We start from the raw sequence: 24,560 nt of genomic DNA, 5'->3' as shown, positions 1-24,560 counted from the left end.
GATTTATTGTTGTAGTAGCTTATTCATTCATGTGTTATAAAGCATTAGACCCACATGGAACCAAGCAGTGTCACATTGAAGTGTTTTACTATTTTCTTTTCAGGGCAACCAGGGCTACAAGTAAAACACAACACAATTTGACAAACAGTTGCAAAAAACGTGATAAAAAAGTACATAAATTGGAAATGAATATCCACCTGAGTTTGTGACAGCAACTATGTGAGCATATTACAGTATTATAGACACTGGGATTTCCTATGATCTATGTAGAAGAACAGAAGCCCTTACCTTCTAACGACTCTTACAGTGCCTTCAGAAATGATTCATACCCCTTGACTTATTCCACATTGTGTTGTGTTACAGCCTCAATTCAAAATGGATTAAATGTGAAAAACGATTTTACCAATCTACACACAATACCCTATAATGACAAAGTGAAACATGTTTTTAGCAATGTTCGCAAATTGATTGAAAATTAAATACAGAAATAATCTAATTTACATAATTATTCACAAGCCTGAGTCAATACTTTGTAGTAGCACCTTTGGCAGCGATCACAGCTGTGAGTCTTTCTGGGTAAATCTCTAAGAGCTGTCCGCACCTGGATTGTGCAACATTTGTTCATTATTCTCTTAAAAATTCTTCAAGCTCCGTCAAATTGGTTGTTGATCATTGCTAGACAACCATTTTCAGGTCTTGCCATAGATTTTCAAGCAGATTTAAGTCAAAACTGTAACTCGGCCACTCAGGAACATTCACTGTCTTCTTGGTAAGCAACTCCAGTGTAGATTTGGCCTTGTGTTTTAGGTTATTGTCCTGCTGAAAGGTGAGTTCGTCTCTCAGGGTCTGGTGGAAAGCAGACTGATCCAGGTTTTCCTCTAGGATTTTGCCTGTGCTTAGATCCATTCCGTTTATTTTTTATCCTGGAAAAACTCCCCAGTCCTTAACCACTATGCTTGAAAATATGGAGAGTGGTACTCAGGTATGTGTTGTATTGGATTTGTCCCAAACATAACACTTTGTATTCCGGACCAAAAGTTAATTGCTTTGCCACCACATTTATTGCCTTATTTCAAACTGTATGCATGTTTTGGAATATTTTTATTCTGTACAGGCTTCCTTCTTTTCACTCTGTCAATTAGGTTAGTATTGTAGAGTAAGTACAATGTTGTTGATCCATCCTCAGTTTTCTCCGATCACAACCATTAAACTCTGTAATTGTTTTAAAGTCATCATTGGCCTCATGTTGAAATTCCTGAGCAGTTTCCTTCCTCTCCAGCAACTGAGTTAGGAAGGACAACTGTATCTTTGTAATGACTGGGTATATTGATACGCCATCCAAAGTGTACTTAATAACTTCACCATGCTCAAAGGAATATTCAAAGTCTGCTTTTGTTTTACCAATCTACCAATAGGGGCCCTTCTTTGCGAGGCATTGGAAAACCTCCCTGGTATTTGTGGTTGAATCTGTGTTTGAAATTCACTTCTCGACTGAGGAATCTTACAATTATCTGTCTTGTGTGGTACAGAGATGAGGTAGTCCTTCAAGAATCATGTTAAACACTATTATTGTGCACAGAGTCCTTGCAACGTATTTTTATTTTTTTATTTTTTTGAACTCCTGAACTTATTTAGGCTTGCCTTAACAAAGGGGTCGAATACTTATTGACTCAAAACATTTCATCTTTTCATTTGTCATGAATTAGTTACAACTCTGACATTATGGGGCATTGTGTAGGCCAGTGACACGAGATCTAAATGTAATCCATGTTCAATTCAGGCTGTAAAACGCAACAACATTTGGAATACTTTCTGAAGTATTATGTGTACTATGTGGCTTGTGAATAGTTTGTAGCTCAAACCATTTGTACTTTCAGACGTTTTTGTGAGAAGAACAGTTTGAGATCCACCCTTCTCACAAACACTGCTCTAGTTCAGCCCCCCGTCAATCGCTGGTTGGCATCAGCGGTTGCAGAAGAAATAGACAAATCCAATACTAAAAACAGAAGTCTGTAGCTCAAGCACACAGTGTTTAAGAAGGCTTAGAAGCAAAAAAAATCCGGCCGGAGTGACGGTGGGACTCAAGCGGTTATAGAGTCTTACGTAATGAGTCATACAGTCATGAACTGCACAGTTTTCCATACAGAGTGTGTTGACCATTAAGTGTTGAGTTATAGTGTTTAGGATTGAGTTACTGAGCAATCTTGTATATGGTGACTGTTTATGGATTGGCGTAAGTGGATGACACGAGCTCCACTCCTCAGTGACTTGAGGTCCCAGTACAAGGTGCAAGGACATTCAATTGTTTTGTTATTGATTGCCATCCCCTAGTGGAGGAATGGTAATTGCTCTCAGTCAGTTACAGTTAAATTTGCCTGCAGGTTTATGAACAATAGATGATGACATCCAAACATTCATGAGGGAATTAGAATGTTTTAGTTTAAATGTACAAGTTGTTTAGAATGTGTTTAAGAGATGTGTAGGTTTATGTGTATTATGTACAGTAACCATATAAAGGACAATTCCTGCTTTCCTCAGCACCAATGCATGTGTGTAGTGTGGTTACGATACCTTATTCATGACTTGTAAAGCATTCATTTATGAAATATAGAGCTTTGGAGAGTTTTTGATGCATACTACATGTGTATGATGTAAGTATACAGTATATAACTAAATTCATAATAATTACTTGAGGAAGAGTAATAATAGCTCTATATGAAATACTCGTTGAGGCTTAATGATCTGTAGATTTACTGTAAGATGTCTGTGTGAGGTCATTGTATCACAGCAGAAACAGTTGGAGAGAGAAGGGACAGTTTTTACAATGGAGGCAACTACAGCAATTGAATGTGAATGAATTTGATGAAGATGAGGAAATCGCAGTGGTGGAAAATGTACTCAATTGTCATACTTGAGTAGAAGTAGAGATACCTCAATAGAAAATGACTAAAAAACATATGTTTGTAAATGTACTTAAGTACAGAGGTGGAAAAAGTACTTAATCTCATACCTGAGTAAAAGTAAGAAGTATGAGTAAATGCTATACATCAACTTCCTTTAAAAAGGTTATCCCTTTTAGGTTAAACTATATTAAATATATTCACGTCACCAAATAACTGATTAAACACACTGTTTTGCATTGAAGGTCTACAGTACCCTCAACAGCACCCTCTAGGGTAGCACCATGGTGTAGCCGGAGGACAGCTATTTTCCTTCCTCCTCTGGGTACATTAACTTCAACACAAATCCTAGGAGGCTCATGGTTCTCACCCCTTTCCATAGACTTAAACAGTAATTATGACAACTTCCGGAGACATCCTCCAACCTACCAGAGCTCTTGCAGTATAAACTGACATGTTGTCCATCCAATCAAAGAATCAGATAATAAATCTACTACTGAAAACGGCTAGCTAGCAAAGCAGCGCATAAAATGTGGTGAGTAGTTGACTCAAAGAAAGAGAAAAACAATAGTTGGACAGTATTGAATTAATTAATTTCTTCAAAAATGAAGGAGAAGCAGCAGAGACAAAGAAAGAGAGCTAGCTATATTTTGTTGTATTTTTTTCTTCATTTTTTACCTTTCATGTACTTAGCTAATGCAGCTAATTTAGCCTACTCAACAACCTGACTCAAACAGAGACGAATGTTATTTATGTTAGCTAGCTGGCTAAAGCTATCCAACACTGCAACTTTTCCAAGTCATGGTAAGCTTTCGGTTGTATTAATTTATTGCCACCTAGGCCCCCCAGTGTAACTGCTAAACTGCTTGCCATACACTGTCCTGGGTGATTGTACACATGGATTGTAGGTTTACTATTCCGTTAGATCTAGTTTGTTGACTATAACATTAATATGGTGACAACGATGTAGGTTGTGTAGCTGTTAGCGGTTGTGGTATGACGGTTTGGCTTGGAGAGGTTATTGCGCCTGCTCACAGACAGCTGTTGTGTTGTCCACTGAAGTCCACAAGAGAAGGTGAGGAGGAGAGTGTGTAGATGAGAGAAGGAATTATACAACGAGCAAAGTGATGATGCTGTATGCGGCTGCTTTGAAAGTTAACTGTGTGTGCAAGTGATCAGGGTGTATTCATTCTGCCAATTCTGTTGCAAATTGTTTCTTAAATGGAAGCGAACTGAATAAAATGGGGACAGCCTACCTGAATTTGTCCAATAGAAACTCTCGTTTTAGTTTAGTTCGGACTAATGATTACACCCCAGATAAGCTAGATGCAGGGAAGAGTGTGCAATGCACTATTGAATGTGTCACTGTCTTGATCACTCCAATTTGTCTCTTGACCTGTTCTCCTACAGTTGAAGTTGGAAGTTTACATCCACCTTAGCCAGATACATTTAAACTCTGTTTTTCACAATTCCTGACATTTAATCCTAGTAAAAATTCCCTGTTACAGGTCAGTTAGGATCACCACTTTATTTTAAGAATGTGAAATGTCAGAATAATAGTAGAGAGAATGATTTATTTCAGCTTTTATTTCTTTCATCACATTCCCAGTTTACATACACTCAATTAGTATTTGGTAGCATTGCCTTTAAATTGTTTAACTTGGGTCAAACGTTTCGGGTAGCCTTCCTCAAGCTTCCCACAATAAGTTGGGTGAATTTTGGCCCATTCCTCCTGACAGAGCTGGTGTAACTGAATTAGGTTTGTAGGCCTCCTTGCTCGCACACGCTTTTTCAGTTCTGCCCACAAATTGTCTATGGGATTGAGGTCAGGGCTATGTGATGGCCACTCCAATACCTTGACTTTGTTGTCCTTAAGCCATTTTGCCACAACTTTGGAAGAATGCTTGGGGTCATTGTCCATTTGGAAGACCCATTTGCGACCAAGCTTTAACTTCCTGACTGATGTCTTGAGATGTTGCTTCAATATATCCACAGAATTTTCCTCCCTCATGATGCCATTAATTTTGTGCAGTGCACCAGTCCCTCCTGCAGCAAAGTACCCCCACAACATGATGCTACCACCCCTGTGCTTCACGGTTGGAATGGTGTTCTTCGGCTTGCAAGCATCCCTCTTTTCCCTCCAAACATAACGATGGTCATTATGGCCAAACAGTTCTATTTTTGTTTCATCAGACCAGAGAACATTTCTCCAAAAAGTACGATCTTTGTCCCCAGGTGCAGTTGCAAACCGTAGTCTGGCTTTTTTTATGGCGGTTTTGGAGCAGTGGCTTCTGCCTTGCTGAGAGGCCTTTCAGGTTATGTCGATATAGGACTCGTTTTACTGTGAATATAGATACTTTTGTACCTGTTTCCTCCAGCATCTTCACAAGGTCCTTTGCTGTTGTTCTGGGATTGATTTGCACTTTTCACATCAAAGTACATTCATCTCTAGGAGACAGAACGCGTCTCCTTCCTGAGCGGTATGACGGCTGCGTGGTCCCATGGTGTTTATACTTCCGTACTATTGTTTGTACAGATGAAGGTGGTACCTTCAGGCACTTGGAAATTACTCCCAAGGATGAACCAGACTTGTTAATTTATTTGTTATTAATCTTTATTTATTTATTTTTTCCCATCAAGCAAAGAGGCACTGAGTTTGAAGTTAGGCATTGAAATACATCCATAGGTACACCTCCAATTGGCACAAATTATGTCAATTAGCCTATCAGAAGCTTCTAAAGCCATGACATCATTTTCTGGAATTTTCAATATGCTATAATAGAAATAAGGCCTTGCCTGTACCTGTGTAAGGATTGAAAATGTCAGATTTGGGCACTAATAAGTGCTTAAATTGGAGCTGAGGCTCTGCACTTCAATGCGCTGTATGAGTTTTGGATGCTGTTCGGAACTTGAGCATCGCACGCTCAAGAAGTTGGTCCCATTCCTCCCACTAGTTGGACAACTTTAGCACATTTTTTGTTGTCTGAGTGAGGGAAATGCTGTAAATTAAGAGGACCTAATGTATTTTCTAAAATGAGGCGTTGAGGATTTTAATAAATTCCACTTTGATGTCATACAAACATGCCAAACACCTGTGACTCCAAATGTGCACTTCACATTTTCTTATCATAAAACTCATATACAGTCTCAATGTTGATGATCACTATGTTTGTACAGTTGCAAGATGACATGATGTCACTCCCTGGGTTGCTCTGAACAGAATGAGCCTATGTTTGTCTATTGTGATTCACACCTGAATGCTAGTGCTTGTAGTATCCTATATCTTTGCTTTCTTTAATGGATACATGTTTATTTTTATTTGGTCGCCATTTCCTCATGTTAAGCCTAATGTTGATGTTTCACGAATCCATAGGCCTACGGTGTCGCAATGCTGCTATTCAGAATGCTGGCTGGTGACAATAATGTAGAGTATTTACTTGTTCAGTAATTAAAAGGGGGAAATTCAAAAATTGCAGATTGAATGTTCGATGCAACAGCATACTAATCAGTAACCAATAGATTGTTTTAGAATATACAACTGCCCTTTAGCCTACTTTAGCTGTATTTGGGCTCTCTCGCAGCTTGTATAGAAAGTTGTGCTGTGTAAAACCAGTCTTTTAATGCCAAATAATACAATCAGTCCACCGTCAAAACAATAGCTTGCTAGGGATTGTTTCATTATGCAGACAATGCAGTCTAGCCTATCTATACCTACAGTGTCTTCAGAAAGTATTCATACCCCTTGACTTATTCCACATTAGTGTTACAGCCTGAATTCATAATTGTTAAATGTATGTTTTTCTCTCTCACCTAACTACACATTACCCCATAATGACAAAGTGAAAACATGTTTTTGAAATTTTTGCACATTTATTGAATAATAAAACACAGAAATATTTCATTTACATAACAATTTACACCCCTGAGTCAATACTTTGTCGAAGGCGGTTACAGCTGTGAGTCTTTTTGGGTAAGTCTCTAAAAGCTTTGCACACGTGGATTATACATTCTTTTCCAATTTTCCCATTCTTCAAGCTCTGTCAAGTTGATTGTTGATCATTGCGAGACAGCCATTTTCAAGTCTTGCCATAGATGGTAAGCAACCAGTGTAGATTTGGCCTTGTGTTTTAGGTTATTGTCCTGCTGAAAGTCCATGCAACTTATTATGTTAAGGACATTTATATTCCTGAAATTATTTAGGCTTACCATAACGAAGGGGTTGAATACTCAAGACATTTCAGCTTTACATTTTTATTAATTTCGAACATTTTCTACAAATAATATTCCACTTTGACATTATGCGGCATTGTGTGTCAATCAGTGACACAACATCTCAATGAATCCATTTTAAATTCAGGATGTAACACAACAAAATTTTGAAAAAAAGTCAAGTGAATACTTTCTGAAGGCACTTACAGTATTTAGTTGGTAGCCTATTTATATTACACTTTGGAAGTCGGACTCCACGCTGTCGGAGCTATCTGTCTCATCACTCTTAGGCTTACCAGTGGTTACAGAAGGGAGGGTCGCTCTCATGAGCGCTGCTGGGTCTCTGGCAGTCATCAACTTGGTTTTCTGGGAGAGGAGGAGATGGAGGACCGATATTCTCACTAGAGGAACTGTCACTATTCTCGAGGGGAGGAAGAAGAGGATAAGCAAGGCCACTGTCACTTTACTTTACTGACTTCATTGTCCCCATGCGGAAATTTTGTTGCAGTGTCATGTACATGTTTAAGGTGGCGTTTAAATAACAAAACAAATTGACAATACAACTTGCATAACAGTTACATGCCAATAAAAAGAGACTAGCCTGCTGGCCTTACTGGGTCGATAGGAACATTGGTCCGAGCTATTTAGGAGGGATATCACACCTGGCACAAATGATTGTCTAGTTCTGTTTTTCCTGCAGAGGGGAGCCCTATACCTGTGCCCAGAGGAGTAGTTCAAAGTCCGGGTACAGGGGGTGGCTTGGGTCTAAATTGATTTTGTGAGCCATGCGGAGGGCCCTGACCTTAAAGATCTCATCCAGGCCTGTCTGTTTGACTCCAAGTACCTTGCTTGCTGTGGTGATAATCCTTCTCAGCATATTTCTCTGGCTGACAGTGGAATTGCCAAACCAACAAACAATACAAAAAGTTTAAATACTCTCAATGAAAGATTTGTAATACAGAGTCAGTATAGTACAGTCTACATTAAAATATCCCAGGTTTTTGAGAATGTCTCTATTGACTCTTTTTGTAGATCAGGTCTGTACATTTACTCCACTGAAGCTTATTGTTCAAGAGGACACCCATATACAGTATGTGTTCCTCTACAATCTCTATGTTCTGACCTCTGATAGATGTTGCAGAGATACGCTTCCTGAAGTCTATGCAGATCTCTTTGGTCTTGTTGGTATTGAGGACCAAGTGTGATTCGTCACACCACTCTACAAAGTAATTTAGGACCGGGCCATGGTGTCCCTCGTCATCATGCAACAGGCTGATCAAGGCAGTGTCATCAGCGAACTTAATAACGAGGTGTCTGTCAGGATGGGAACTAGTACAACTATAGTGTACAAGATGTACAGGAGTGGGGACAAAACCCATCCCTGAGGAGAGCCTGTGTTGGTGTTGCGTGTGTCCGACACTGGGGACCTATTTTGACCCGCTGTGACCATTGGCTCAGGAAGTCCAACAGCCACAAAATAAAGTCCACCTGTGTGCAATCTAAGTGTCACATGATCTCAGTATTTATACACCTGTTTCGAACGGCCCCAGAGTCTGCAACACCACTAAGCAAGAGGCACCACCAAGCAAGCGGCACCATGAAGACCAAGGATCTCTCTAAACAGGTCAGGGACAAAGTTGTGAAGACGTACAGATCAGGGTTGGTTTATCAAAAAATATCCAAAACTTTGAACATCCCACGGAGAACCATTAAATCCATTATTAAAAAATGGAAAGAATATGGCACCACAACAAACCTGCCAAGAGAGGGCCGCCCACCAAAACTCATGGACCAGGCAAGGAGGGCATTAATCAGAGTGGCAACAAAGAGACCAAAGATAACCCTGAAGGAGCTGCAAAGCTCCACAGCGGAGATTGGAGTATCTGTCCATAAAATCACTTTAAGCCAAACACTCCACAGAGTTGGGCTTTACGGAAGAGTGGCCATAAAAAAGTAATTGCTTAAAGAAAAAAAATAAGCAAACACGTTTGGGTGTTCGCCAAAAGGCATGTGGGAGACTCCCCAAACATATGGAAGAAGGTACTCTGGTCAGATGAGACTAAAATTTAGCTTTTTGGCCATCAAGGAAAATGTCTGGCACAAATCCAACACCTCTCATCACCCGAGAACACAGTGATCACCCCGAGAACATGTTTTTCATCGGCAGGGACTGGGAAACTGGTCAGAATTGAAGGAATTATGGATAGTGCTAAATACAGGAAAATTCTTGAGGGAAACCTGTTTCACTCTTCCAGAGACTTGAGACTGGGACGGAGGTTCACCTTCCAGCAGGACAATGACCCGAAAGCATAACGCTAAAGCAACACTCGAGTGGTTTAAGGGGAAACATTAAAATGTCTTGGAATGACCTTGTCAAAGCCCAAACATCAATCGAATTGAGAATCTATGGTATGACTTAAAGATTGCTGTACACCAGCGGAACCCATCCAACTTGAAGGAGCTGGACCAGTTTTGCCTTGAAGAATGGGCAAAAATCCCAGTATCTAGATGTGCCAAGCTTATAGAGACATACCCCAAGAGACTTACAGCTTGACTTTGGGGGGGATGAATAGTTATGCACTCTCAAGTTTTCCGTTTTTTTTGTCTTATTTCTTGTTTGTTTCACAATAAAAACATATTTTGCATCTTCAAAGTGGTAGGCATGTTTTGTAAATTAAATGATACAAACCACAAAACATTTTTTATTCTAGATTGTAAGGCAACAAAATAGATCAAATGCCAAGGGGGGTGAATATTTTCGCAAACCACTGTACCTCCCACACAGTACAGTCAAAACACCCCTGGAGACAAGTGATACTGTTGTCGTTCCAGATCTGGACAGTTTTAACTGTGGGTTTCTCCGTCTCCAGGAGGCGACAGTAGGTTGGCCTGAGGTAGACAACATTGTGGTCTGATGTCCCCAGGGGAGGTCTGGTGGTGGCAGAGAACGCATTTGGTATTGTCCCATAGCACAAATCAAGAGTCTTATTTTTCCTAGTGTGACATTTCACATACTGGTGGTATGTGCGCAGGACTTTGTGCAAAGTACAGTTGTTAAAATCTCCTAAAATAAATGTGGGTGCGTCGGGGGAGATGGATTCCAGTTTCTGTGACAGATTATAAATCATCTCTGATGCCTTTGTTATATTAGCTTTCGGTTGAATGTACACAACGGTAACAAACAATAGGGGGAACTCACACGGCAGATAGTAGGGTCGCAGTGACACAGACAGTAATTCAATGTCGGGGGTACAGAGGCTCTTTCTTACCAGGATCGATTTACACCACTGGTCCCTGACAAGCAGGCAGACGCCCCCGCTGTGATGTTTCCCTGTGATTGTCAGATCACGGTCCGCTCTGACCAGAGTGAAGCCGGCCGGCTCCACTTCCCTGTCCGGGACTCTGTCATCCAGCCAAGTCTCAGTAAATGGCAGCAAACAGGCAAACAGGCAAGGTGGTGGGTAAGGGAGGTTTGGTCTTTAATTATTTATTTATTTTCTGATTCCCCCGCATTTTCCACATTTGCATTTAGGTTTGTAATCCACTCGCAGACACTCAGGATTAGATGGGCCATTGGGATATCCATCGCGTTCCTGTTTGAGTTGCATGGTAGTAGGACTCTCTGCTGTATTGGATTCCGCTGCCAGCAGCGTTTTCATAATTTAGTCCGTTTGTAGCGGGTATGTACACGATCAACAAGATCAGTCCAACACCCCACCCCTGTGAATCCATCATTGACAGATGGCAGATTGTTTGTAAACAAAGTGTACAAATTAAAAACATAAAGGAACGCCACACCAAACGTCACACACACTGCGGGATGCAACAGAGCACCCCTTTCATCCCCTTTAGCACCAACTAGACTGGAACATTAAGACGGGCCCATGCCGTGAGTTCTCTATCGGGACTGGGAGATAGGCTAGTGCTAGCTGATGCATAAGTAGGACTACTAGCTTCCACCTGCGATAGTGTGCAACTCAATATTAGGAAGGTGTCCTTGATGTTTTGTACACTCAGTGTATATTGTCTGTCTGGATCACCGTCTACCCATGTAGATTGGACAACACAAATGCTTCACTTGCTACATGTGAAAATAAAAAAAAGAGGGTTACTGTCAAAATGAGAATATTTTGGCCTAGATTTGAGATGATGGGCGCATGGGACCTCAGAGCTCATAGGCCTCTCCGCCTTGCGGTTGCTGTGGGGGTTTCCACTACGCCAGTGGCTCAAGACTCCTTTCATTTATAAGAAGATGTTTTTGATTGCATAAACAACAACAGTAATTCTGTGATGGCAGAGATGCAGGGTTGTGTTCCAAACAAAACAACTACAAGTGTTCTTGATCTGGTTCCTCAACAGCACAGCTAGGAGAGCTCAAAAAAGCACCTTATAGTTGAAGACTCTTCTTAGAGTCATAAAAGTACATTGAAATGACTTAGGAACTGTGCACGCATTAGAGAGGTGTGTGGCCACTTGGAGACAGCAATTTGACGTCTCACTCAAACCCTATTTTTTTCTTATGTTGCACCCCCCCACATTTTCCATTAATATTTGTATCATGTCAGGGAATGTATTCAAAGTATTTTTAGATTTCGATATCAACAAATGCAGAGAAAAGTACAATAAATGTCAAATCCACATCAAATCAACAGTGTAATGTTTGGATTCAGTCTCGTGTCAGGTGAAATGTTGTGTCCTCAACTTTGGTCGAATCATTTCCCCATAATCTCCAAACTGTTACCTTTCAATTGCTACCACTCTTATGCATATGCATTTTCACATTTATTCTGTAAGAAACATTTTAATATAGGCCAATTCCCACGAGTGTAAAGTTGGTGCCGTCCTCCTAATCTTAAACGGCACTGACTGTCACTGGTGTGTGGGTGTGAGTGTGAGTGTGTACATCCTTGTGTGTGTGTGTTTGTGTAGCTGTCACGCTCTGCCTCACATGTCACATTGGGAAAACATCTGAGGGTGTAATCCTGATACAGAGCGCGAGCAGCGCGACCAGACGGAACCACAACGTGATAATACGGCCGTTTGAGTCATTCACAGTTGTCATGGAGATGTGAAAAATACTTACATATACACTACCGGTCAAAAGAACATCCTACTCATTCAAGGTTTTTTCTTTACTTTGACTATTTTCTACATTGTATAATAATAGTGAAGACATCAAAACTATGAGATAACACATGGAATCATGTAGTAATTAAAAAAGTGTTAAACAAATCAAAATATATTTTGAGATTCTTCAAAGTAGCCACCCTTTGCCTTGATAACAGCATTGCACACTCTCGCAGCCAACAAGTGCTCAGCATATGTGGGAACTCCTTCAAGACTGTTGGAAAAGCATTCCAGGTTAAGCTGGTTGAGAGAATGCCAAGCGTGTTCAAAGCTGTCATCAAGGCAAAAGTTGGCTATTTGAAGAATCTCAAATCTAAAATATATTTTGACTTGTTTAACACATTTTGGGTTACTTCATGATATCATATGTGTTATTTCATAGTTTAGTAAAAATAAAGAAAAACCCTTGAATATACTTTTTTTTTACCCACTTCTTCGCCCCAATTTCGTGATTACGATCTTGGCTCATCGCTGCAACTCCCCAACAAGCGGGGGCTCTCAGAATTGGAGGGAGTATCTTCCAGTCTGAATGATTCTACGTCTTTATAAGGAAGTCTCACACCAGTTTGCTGGTAGTGTACGGGATGCTACAAGCTTAGTGAACCAATGGAATCTAAAAAGTGCAGAATGGGATGCTACAAGCTTAGTGAACCAATGGAATGGAAAAATTCTATCAAAATGTATTTGTCACATGTGCCTAATAGAACAGTGTAGACTTTACTATGAAATGCTTGCTTACGAGCCATGCCCAACGATGCAGAGTAAACAAATAATTATAAAAGAAACATGGTAACACAAGAGGAATGAAATACACAAGAATGGAGCTATACACAGGGAGTACAAGTACCATGTCAATGTGCACGAGTAAGAGGTACTTGAGGTAAATATGAAGGCAGGGTAAAGTGACTAGGCATCAGGATAGATACAAATACGAGTCAAATAAAGAACAGAGTAGCAGCATCATATGATGAGTGTAAAAGCGTGTATGTGTGTATGTGTGTTTGTGTTGTGTCGGCGTGTGTGTGTGCGTATGTAGTATATGTGAATGTGTGTGGGTTTTGTGTGAGGTTGTCAGTGTAGCAAGTGTGAGTGAGTGAATATATACAGTAATGTGTGTATATGGTCTTGTGAGTGTGCATAGAGTCAGTGAACTGTTTACTTGGACAGTCGCCTATCACAGATCAGCAGTGTGTGTGTGTATTCACACTGTTAAAAAGCGAGAGAGATGGGGGGGGGGGGGTTGGAGTTCTCCAAAGCCTCAACTAATATTCGTTTTGACATGGTGACAAATAGCCCAGCTTTCAAAGGCAACTTTTAGAGGGAAACAGAAATCATAGTCACATTTGTTTGACCCAGGACTGAGTTTGGGAAACCCTGTGCTAAATTACTAAAATGTAAATAATTAGAATAAATCGCAACCTAATCCTTATTAAGTCCACTGCTTTTGACCAGATCCAAATGAGCCCTGGTCAAATGTGGTGCACTATATAGGGGATAGTGTGCCATTTGGGACGCAAGCAGTGTGTCCTCCCGATCTGGCTTTGAGCAACCGGTTTTAATAAACGTGTAACTTATCAGACCTTAAGCCATTGTCTCGATTCAGATGGCGTCACTCCTAAGCGATGCTCGTCCCTCAACCGATCTGTCTTGTAGGATGTGGAACTCATATTCAATTTTTTTCATTCCAGAGCATCCGCCATTAAAAAAACTAAAACATAGTTCCTGATTTATGATATCCCTGTCCTCGCATATGACCTTGCACGAAAGAAACTAGCAAATGTATTACAAACGTTGTGACAGTGATTTAATAGTTTGCAATTGTGATAAAGTAAAAACAAAGCGGTGGCTATCTCCTGCAAAAATTCATAGCAAGGACATCGGTCGCCAGTGCAGTGACTTAACCAGCTGTTTAGCAAATTGTTGTTGCTAGCTTACTTACATAGTTAGATAGCTAGCTCTACATTGACTGACAAAACAAATGATTAGCCTGTTTAAATTATCCTGAAGTTGGAGACATGCAGCCCCAAAATGAAAGGGACATTTCACCGCTGCTCCTTCACAGTATATGTCCATGAATATGTTATTAAGATATAATATGTGTCATACAATACAAAAAAAAAATTATTCTATGTTGGCCTGGTATGGGTCCCAATCAGAGGCAGCTGTGAAGCTTAAGGCTAAGTGCCAACAAATAAAGTTAACTTCCCACAAAGACAGGTGGGAAAAAGTGCTACCTAAGTATGGTTCTCAATCAGAGACAACGATAGACAGCTGTCCCTGATTGAGAACCCTACCCGGCAAAAACATAGAAATACAAATAATAGAATATTAAATTCCCCACCCCAACTCACATCCTGACCAAACCAAAATAGAGACATAAAAAGGATCTCTAAGGTCAGGGCGTGACACACCCAAAGGACATCCATCCAACTTGACACAACTGTGGGAAGCATTGTAGGCAATATGGGCCAGCATCCATGTGACACACTTTTAACACATTGTAGAGTCCATGCCCAGACGAATTGAGGCTGTTCTGACGGCAAAAAGGGGTACATGTTCCTAATGTTTTATACACTCAGTGTATACAGTAGAAGAAACATATACTACTAACGCCTATAATAAATACTACAGTTATACAAAGGGAATGCTTGCATATGGTGTGCCTGCGGGGTACAGTGAGGTGTTCGGAGTCACTTTGATACCAGGGGAGATTGTTGTTTTGGGACCTTTCACATCTCCTCTTGAGAGTCAACGACTTCTTTGTATTCAACATACTGTCCATCCTGTGAGGGAAGCTTGAATGTCCCCTAGCTTCTCCTCTATTAGACTTTAATGGACAATCGTTGTGTACTGTCTATATTCCTAATGTAGCAGCACGATGCAGAATATGACACATCTCACAGACACATGTTCACTAGCTAGCTAATTAGCTAGCTAGCTACAACAACACAGGTACAGTTACTTAACAACTAATATGACTCATGAAGCCAAAGTCATTCCTTTACTTGTCGCCATCATCAGTAGTCGGCTGGCCCTCGCTACATATTCGTCGCCAGACCCACTGGCTCCAGGTCATCTATAAGTCTTTGCTCGGTAAACCTCAGCCTTATCTCAGCTCACTGGTCACGATAACAACACCCACCCGTAGCACGCGCTCCAGCAGGTATATCTCACTGGTCATCCCCAAAGCCAACACCTCTTTTGGCTGCCTTTCCTTCCAGTTCTCTGCTGCCAATGACTGGAACGAATTTCCAAAATCGCTGAAGCTGGAGACTTATTTTTCTCTCACTAACTTTAAACATCAGCTATCTGAGGAGCTAACCAATCGCTGTAGCTGTACATAGCCCATCTGTAAATAGCCCATCCAATCTACCTACCTCATCCCCATATTATTATTTACTTTTCTGCTCTTTTTCACAGCAGTATTTCTACTTGCACATCACCATCTGCTCATCTAACACTCCAGTGTTAATTGCTAAATTGTAATTACTTCGCTACTATGGCCTATTTATTGCCTTACCTCCTCACGCCATTTGCACACACTGTATATAGACGTTCTTTTTTTCCTATTGTGTTATTGACTGTACGCTTGTTTATTCCATGTGTAACTCTGTGTTGTTGTTTGTGTCGCACTGCTTTGCTTTATCTTGGCCAGGTCGCAGTTGTAAATGAGAACTTGTTCTCAACTAGCCTACCTTGTTAATTAAATAAAGGTGAAATTATTATTATTATTTTTTTTTTAAATCTCAAACCCCCTACTTCACTCCAGTCTGCAACCCCCTATCTCAAACCCCCTACTTCACTCCAGTCTGCAACCCCCTATTCCACTCCAGTCTGCAACCCCCTATCACAAACCCCCTACTTCACTCCAGTCTGCAACCCCCTATCTCAAACCCCCTACTTTACTCCAGTCTGCAACCCCCTATCTCAAACCCCTTACTTCACTCCAGTCTGCAACCCCCTATCTCAAACCCCCTACTTCACTCCAGTCTGCAACCCCCTATCTCAAACCCCCTACTTCACTCCAGTCTGCAACCCCCTATCTCAAACCCCTTACTTCACTCCAGTCTGCAACCCCCTATCTCAAACCCCTTACTTCACTCCAGTCTGCAACCCCCTATCTCAAACCCCCTACTTCACTCCAGTCTGCAACCCCCTATCTCAAACCCCTTACTTCACTCCAGTCTGCAACCCCCTATCTCAAACCCCCTACTTCACTCCAGTCTGCAACCCCCTATCTCAAACCCCTTACTTCACTCCAGTCTGCAACCCCCTATCTCAAACCCCCTACTTCACTCCAGTCTGCAACCCCCTATCTCAAAACCCCTACCTCACTCCAGTCTGCAACCCCCTATCTCAAACCCCCTACTCCACTCCAGTCTGCAACCCCCTATCTCAAACCCCCTACTCAACTCCAGTCTGCAACCCCCTATCTCAAAACCCCTACTTCACTCCAGTCTGCAACCCCCTATCTCAAAACCCCTACCTCACTCCAGTCTGCAACCCCCTATCTCAAAACCCCTACCTCACTCCAGTCTGCAACCCCCTATCTCAAAACCCCTACCTCACTCCAGTCTGCAACCCCCTATCTCAAACCCCTTACTTCACTCCAGTCTGCAACCCCCATCTCAAAACCCCCTACTCCACTCCAGTCTGCAACCCCCTATCTCAAAACCCCCTACTCCACTCCAGTCTGCAACCCCCTATCTCAAACCCCCTACTTCACTCCAGTCTGCAACCCCCTATCTCAAACCCCCTACTTCACTCCAGTCTGCAACCCCCTATCTCAAACCCCCTACTTCACTCCAGTCCGCAACCCCCTATCTCAAACACCCTACATCAGTCCAGTCTAGAAACAAACCGTTATCACCTGAAGCTCCTTGCTTTCCCGAAGACACCCATCATTCAGTAATAGATGAGTGTCTCCCAGACATTGGCGTTTCTCATATCTGACTTTGAGAGGTGTAGTTGCAAATTATTTAACCTGTTCTTTTTGGTCTTACCCACATAAAGGTAATGGGAAGAATATTTGCTTACGCTGGCATTTTCTCCCAGAATGGGAGATTATCATTCCATGCCTGGATGCCCCTCTGTATGTGTGAGTGAGTGTGAGTGTGTCTGTGTTTTGTGCCTCTTGTGTATTGTCACGGCTCTTGTCGGAATACATGGACCAAAACGCAGAGTGGTAAGTGTTCATGATGTTTTATTAATCAAAAAACACTCGAACAAAATAACAAAGGGAAAAAAACAAAAACAGTTCTGTCAGGTGCAGACACTAAACAGAAAATAACTACCCACAAAACCCCAACGGAAAAGGACAACTTATATATGATCCCCAATCAGAGACAACGATAGACAGCTGCCTCTGATTGGGAACCACACCAACATAGAAATAAAGAAACTAGAATGCCCATCCTAGTCACATCCTGGCCTAACAAAAACAGAGAATAAAAGCCTCTCTATGGCCAGGGCGTGACAGTACCCCCCCCCAAAGGTGCGGACTCCGGCCGCAAAACCTGACTCTAAAGGGGAGGGTCCGGGTGGGCATCCCTTACGGCGGCGGCTCCGGTGCGGGACGTAGACTCCCCTCCGCCAGCAGATCTCTCCGCTTTGGTGGCGGCCCTGGGCCGTAGATCACCGCCGGAGAAACCAGACCACCGATCATTGCCGGAGGCTCCGGACTGGGAAACGTAGCTGGAGGCTCCGGACTGGGGAACGTCGGTGGAGGCTCCGGACTGGGGACCGTCGCTGGAGGCTCCGGACTGGGGACCGTCGCTGGAGGCTCCGGACTGGGGACCGTCGCTGGAGGCTCCGGACTTGGAGCCGGAACAGGTCTCACCGGACTGAGGAGACGTTCTGGCAGCCTAGTGAGTGGAGCTACCACAACACATCCTGGCTGGATACTCACTTTAGCTCTGTGAGTGTGGAGAGCTGGCACAGGACGCACTGGGCTATGATGGCGCACTGGAGGCATAGTGCGTAGAGCCAGCGCAGGATACACTGACCGTGGAGGCGCACCGAAGGTCTGGAGCGCAGAGCTGACACAACTCGTCCTGCCTGGATACCCGCTGTAGCCCGGCAAGTGCGGGGAGCTGGAACAGGCCGCACTGGGCTGTGCTGGCGAACCGGGGACACCGTGCGTAGAACTGGCGCCAGATAACCTGGGCCGAAGAGACACACCGGAGACCAGGAACGCTGAACCAGCACAATCCGTCCTGGCTGAATGCCCACTAGCACGGCCACTGCGGGGAGCTTGCACTGAAGGCATGGTGCGCCGAATCGGATAGCATGGTGCTTGACCGATCACTCACTCCCCACGGTAAGCACGAGGAGTTGGCTCTCCAGATTTGAGATTTTAATACCAACCCCTGTGTCTTTGTGAGATGCGTTGTGAGTGAACGGATTATCTCCACATATGTATTTCCCCACCGTAAAGCATGGAGGATAAGTTTTTATGGTGTGGGGGTGCTTTGCTGGCGACACTGTCTGTGATTCATTTAGAATTCAAGGCACACTTAACCAGCATGGCTACCACAGCATTCTGCAGCGATACGCCATCCCATCTGGTTTGCGCTTAGTGGGACTATCATTTGTTTTTCAACAGGACAATGACCCAACACACCTCCAGGCTGTGTAAGGGCTATTTTACCAAGAAGGAGAGTGATGGAGTGCTGCATCAGATGACCTGGCCTCCACAATCCCCTGACCTCAACCAAATTGAGATAGTTTGGGATGAGTCGGAACGCAGAGTGAAGGAAAAGCAGCCAACAAGTGCTCAGCATATGTGGGAACTCCTTCAAGACTGTTGGAAAAGCATTCCAGGTGAAGTTGGTTGAGTGAATGCCACGAGTGTGCAAAGCTCTCATCAAGGCAAAGGGTTGCTATTGAAGAATCTCAAATATAAAATATATTTTGATTTGTTTAACACTTTTTTTGCTTACTACATGATTCCATATGTGTTATTTCATAGTTTTTATGTCTTCATTATTATTCTACAATGTAGAAAATAGTAAAAAAATTAAATAATTATAATTGAATGAGTAGGTGTTCTAAATCTTTTGATCGGTAGTGTATGTACAGTTGTAGTCGGAAGTTTACATACACTTAGGTTGGAGTCATTGAAACTTGTTTTTCAACCACTCCACAAATTTCTTGTTAACAAACTATAGTTTTGGCAAGTCGGTTAGGACATCGACTTTGTGCATGACACAAGTCATTTTTCCAACAATTGTTTACAGACAGATTATTTCACTTATAATTCACTGTATCACAATTCCAGTTGGTCAGAAGTTTACAAACACTAAATTGACTGTGCCTTTAAACAGCTTGGGAAATTTCAGAAAATGATGTCATGGCTTTAGAAGCTTCTGACCTCATTTGAGTCAATTGGAAGTGTACCTGTGGATGTATTTCTAGGCCTACCTTCAAACTCAGTGCCTCGTTGCTTGACATCATGGGAAAATCAAAAGAAATTAGCCAAGACCTGTGGATGTATTTCAAGGCCTACCTTCAAACTCAGTGCCTCTTTGCTCACATCAGCCAACACCTCATAAAAACAATTGTAGACCTCCACAAGTCTGGTTCATCCTTGGGAGCAATTTCCAAATGCCTGAAGATACCACGTTCATCTGTACAAACAATAGTACGCAAGTATAAACACCATGGGACCACGCAGCCGTCATACCGCTCAGGAAGGAGGCGCATTCTGTCACCTAGAGATGAACGTACTTTGGTGCGAAAAGTGCAAATCAATCCCAGAACAACAGCAAAGGACCTTGTGAAGATGCTGGAGGAAACAGGTACAAAAGTATCTATATCCACAGTAAAACGAGTCCTATATCGACATAACCTGAAAGGCCGCTCAGCAAGGAAGAAGCCACTCCTCTAAAACCACCATAAAAAAGCCAGACTACGGTTTGCAACAACACATGGGAACAAAGATCGTACTTTTTGGAGAAATGTCCTCTGGTCTGTTTGGCAATAATGACCATTGTTATGTTTGGAAGGAAAAGGGGGAAGTTTGCAAGCCAAAGAACACCATCCCAACCGTGAAGCACAGGGGTGGCAGCATCATGTTGTGGGGGTGCTTTTCTGCAGGAGGGACTGGTGCACTGCACAAAATAGATGGCGTAGTGAGGCAGGAAAATGATGTGGATATATTGAAGCAACATCTCAAGACATCAGTCAGGAAGTTAAAGCTTGGTCGCAAATGGGTCTTCCAAATGGACAAGCATACTTCCAATGTTGTGGCAAAATGGTTTAAAACGTCTTACGGCTGAGTTCAAACAACAGAAATCTCATAATTAAAATTCCTCAAACATACAAGTATTTTACACCATTTTAAAGAAAAACTTGTTTTTAATCCCACCACAGTGTCCGATTTCAAAAAGGCTTTACGATGAAAGCACACCATCTGATTATGTTAGGTCAGTACCTAGTCACAGAAAAACTCAGCCATTTTCCCAGCCAAATAGAGGAGTCACAAAAAGCAGAAATAGAGATAAAATGAATCAGTAACCTTTGATGATCTTCATCAGATGACACTCATAGGACATCATGTTACACAATACATGTATGTTTTGTTCGATAAAGTTCATATTTATATCCAAAAATCTTAGTTTACATTGGCGCTTTATGTTCAGTAATGTTTTTTTTCTCCAAAATTTTCGGTGATTTTGCAGAGAGCCACATCAATTTACAGAAATACTCACAATAAACATTGATAAAAGATTATTGTGCAATAATCTGAGTACGGCACTCAGACACAAAAACAAGCCATACAGGTATGTTGTGGAGTCAACAGAAGTCAGAAATAGCATTATAAATAGTCACTTACCTTAGATGATCTTCATCAGAATGCACTCCCAGGAATCCCAGTTCCACAATAAATGTTTTTTTTCTCTCGATAAAGTCCATCATTTATGTCCAAATACCTCCCTTTTGTTCGCGCCTTCAGTTCACAAATCCAAATTCACGACGCGCAGGCCAGACGAAAAGTCAAAACATTCCATTACAGTTCGTATAAACATGTCAAACAATGTATAGAATCAATCTTTAGGATGTTTTTAACATAAATCTTCAATAATGTTTCAACCGGAGAATTCCTTTGTCTTTAGAAATGCAATGGAACGCAGCTACCTCTCACGTGAGTGCGCCTGAACGAGCTCATGGCCTTCTGGCAGCACCCCTTACTCAATCAGCTCTTATTCTCTCCTCCTTTACAGTAGAAGCCTGAAACAAGGTTATAAAAACTGTTGACATCTAGTGGAAGCCTTGGGAAGTGCAATCACACCAAATTTCCACTGTATCTTGGATAGGCAAAGAGTTGAAAAACTACAAACCTCACATTTCCCACTTCCTGGTGGGATTTTTTCTCAGGTTTTTGCCTGCCATATGAATTCTCTTATACTCACAGACATCATTCAAACAGTTTTAGAAACTTCAGAGTGTTTTCTATCCAAATATACTAATAATATGCATATCATAGCTTCTGGGCCTGAGTAGCAGGCAGTTTACTCTGGGCACGCTTTTCATCCAAGCTACTCAATACTGCCTCCCAGCCATAAGAAGTTTTAAGGACAACAAAGTCAAGATATTGGAGTGGTCATCACAAAGCCCTGACCTCAATCCCATAGAAGATTTGTGGGCAGAACTAAAAAAGCGTGTGCGAGCAAGGAGGCCTACAAACCTGACTCAGTTACACCAGCTCTGTCAGGAGGAATGGCCAAAATTCACCCAACTTATTGTGGGAAGCTTGTGGAAGGCTACCCAAAATGTTTGACCCAAGTTAAACAATTTAAAGGCAAAAGCTACCAACTACTAATTGAGTGTATGTAAACTTCTGATCCACTGGGAATGTGATAAATAAAAGCTGAAATAAATCATTCTCTCTACTATTATTCTGACATTTCATAATCTTAAAATAAAGTGGTGATCATAACTGGCCAAAGACAGGGAATTTTTACCAGCATTAAATGTCAAGAATTGTGAAAAACTTAGTTTAAATGATTTTGGCTAAGGTTTATGTAAACTTCCGACTTCAACTGTATGTTAGTGTCTTTAGCAAACCTATGTATTAAACACTAGCTCTATAATACAGTAAATTGCCCACCGATGTAATTAGTGACCAAGGGAGACTCGAGATGTTGAATTTTCCATACACAAGTTCCAAAGAGGCTGTGCTGGGTAAGTGACCCATCTCCCTCCCCCATTCAGTACCTTTGATGTCCAGTCAATTCCAGGGGTCCAGTATTAAAGTTTAATTGGGCCCCATAACATGCACAGATCATTTACTCACACACACATGGTATGCACGCACGCACACAGACACACACGATCGCACATACACACACACACACACACACACACTGAGCCCTGTGGGGAACCAGCTGTCATTTCACATTTCACATGTACTAACGAAAGCACGCACGCACGCACGCACGCACGCACGCACGCACGCACGCACGCACGCACGCACGCACGCACGCACGCACGCACGCACGCACACACACACACACACACACACACACACACACACACACACACACACACACACACACACACACACGTACAAACACACACACACTGACAGTTGCACGTACAAACACACACACACTGACAGTTGCACGTACAAACACACACACACTGACAGTTGCACGTACAAACACACACACACACACTGACAGTTGCATGTACAAACACACACACACTGACTGAACCCTGTGGGGGACCAGCTGTCATTTCACATTTCTCATTCTGTGTCATTTAGCGAAGTGTGTTTGATCTGAATAGACTTTTGGACTTTTAGATTCTCCCCTCTGTGACTATCTACATGTTGGACTCACTCTCTCTTTTTCCCTTTCTCTCTCTCATTCTCCCTCTCATTCTCCCCCTCCCTCCCTCCCTCCCTCCCTCCCTCCCTCCCTCCCTCCCTCCCTCCCTCCCTCCCTCCCTCCCTCCCTCCCTCCCTCCCTCCCTCCCTCCCTCCCTCTCTCATTCTCTCATTCTCTCTCTCTTCCCCTATCACTCCAATTCCCTCTGTACCATTTCCTTCCTCCATCTACTTGTCTGTCTCCCTCCCCTGTCTCTCTCTCCCTATTCTTCCTCACCCTCTTTTCTCGGTCCACCAAGTGTCAGTCAAGGACAATTTCAGGCGATCCCTAAGCAACGTCTGCAGGCTTAGCTTATGATTTCCTCTCTCTGCTTCATAGCTTTTCTCTGGCAGCCCCTAATATCCTAACTTTCCCTCAAAGTTATTTTCCATAGTCTAAGTTTGATGAGATAGCTATGAAACGGCTTCTCAGGGATTCATTATATCTCTCCTAGAGTGTAAGTGGTGACTATTCCACTATTTTCAGGGTGTGATTTAAGAAGTATCACTAGATGTTAATTTGATCATCTATTTAAACAGAGGATGTTGGAATATGGGATAAAAATAGCACTAGCGAGTAGCTATAGTGACGTAGCAGGGGATGTTTATGTGGCGTGACAGGTCGGTTTGTACGATTGGGGTGTCTTCATGTGGCTCATTTGACATTCCACTTTAAGGCTTTTCACATTTAGGCATCCCCCATGCATAAGAAACTGTGTTTAATGTACTATATGTTTTGCATGTTGACTGTACTGAATGTGTTATACTATGTAAATGGCCTAGCCTAGAACAAATGTCTTCTGCAAAAATGAACACACACACACAGGCAAGCAGACAAGCACGCACGCACGCGCACCCACGCACAAACAAACAAACACACATTACAACTCTCAAGGTTAAATCTTCCCACTCCTCTCCCTCCACTTCTAGACTTGAGTAAAGTCTCATCTCTGGAATCATTGGTGTCTCCACCCCAGCCCTGACGCCCCGTAGCTCATTACATGTGCTGCTTCACTAAGGAGAGACACCTTGTCTGAGGTCAGCCAGTAGAGATTGATAGCTACCTTCCCAAATGATGCACATACAGTATCTCTCGGTCTACAGGAAGAGCTCTGCAGGGTAATCTAGAACATTTTCAGATGTGATCCCAGGTGCACTCATCACTCTGCAGGATTTATTAGAAAGAAGTGATCTTAGAATGTGTATAAGAGGCTTCCCAAGTGGCACAGCAGTCTAAGGCACTGCACCAGAGTGTTGCGGCGTCACTACTACCTGGGGTTCGATAGGGCGGCACACAATTGGCTCAGCGTCGTCCGGGTTAGGGGAGAGTTTGGCCGGGGGAGGCTTTACTTGGCTCATCGCGCTCTAGTGACTCCTTGTGGCGGGCCGGGCGCCTGCAAGCTGATGTCGGTCAGCAGTTGAACGGTGTTCCCTCCGACAAATTGGTGCAGCTG

The 24,560-nt window shown here is 42.5% G+C and overlaps 1 protein-coding gene across 1 annotated transcript in view; it reads left to right on the top strand.

Annotated features, from left to right (window-relative positions):
* Positions 1–24,560, top strand: part of LOC139559625 (voltage-gated potassium channel subunit beta-1-like) — an 80,331-nt gene that overhangs the window by 1,409 nt on the left and 54,362 nt on the right. The gene's annotated exons all lie outside the window — the stretch shown is intronic.

This window comes from Salvelinus alpinus, chromosome 30, assembly GCF_045679555.1.
Source record: "Salvelinus alpinus chromosome 30, SLU_Salpinus.1, whole genome shotgun sequence".
NCBI lineage: Eukaryota > Metazoa > Chordata > Actinopteri > Salmoniformes > Salmonidae > Salvelinus > Salvelinus alpinus.
The sequence above is the reverse complement of the archived record's forward strand: the minus strand, read 5'-3'. Positions and strand labels throughout refer to the sequence as shown.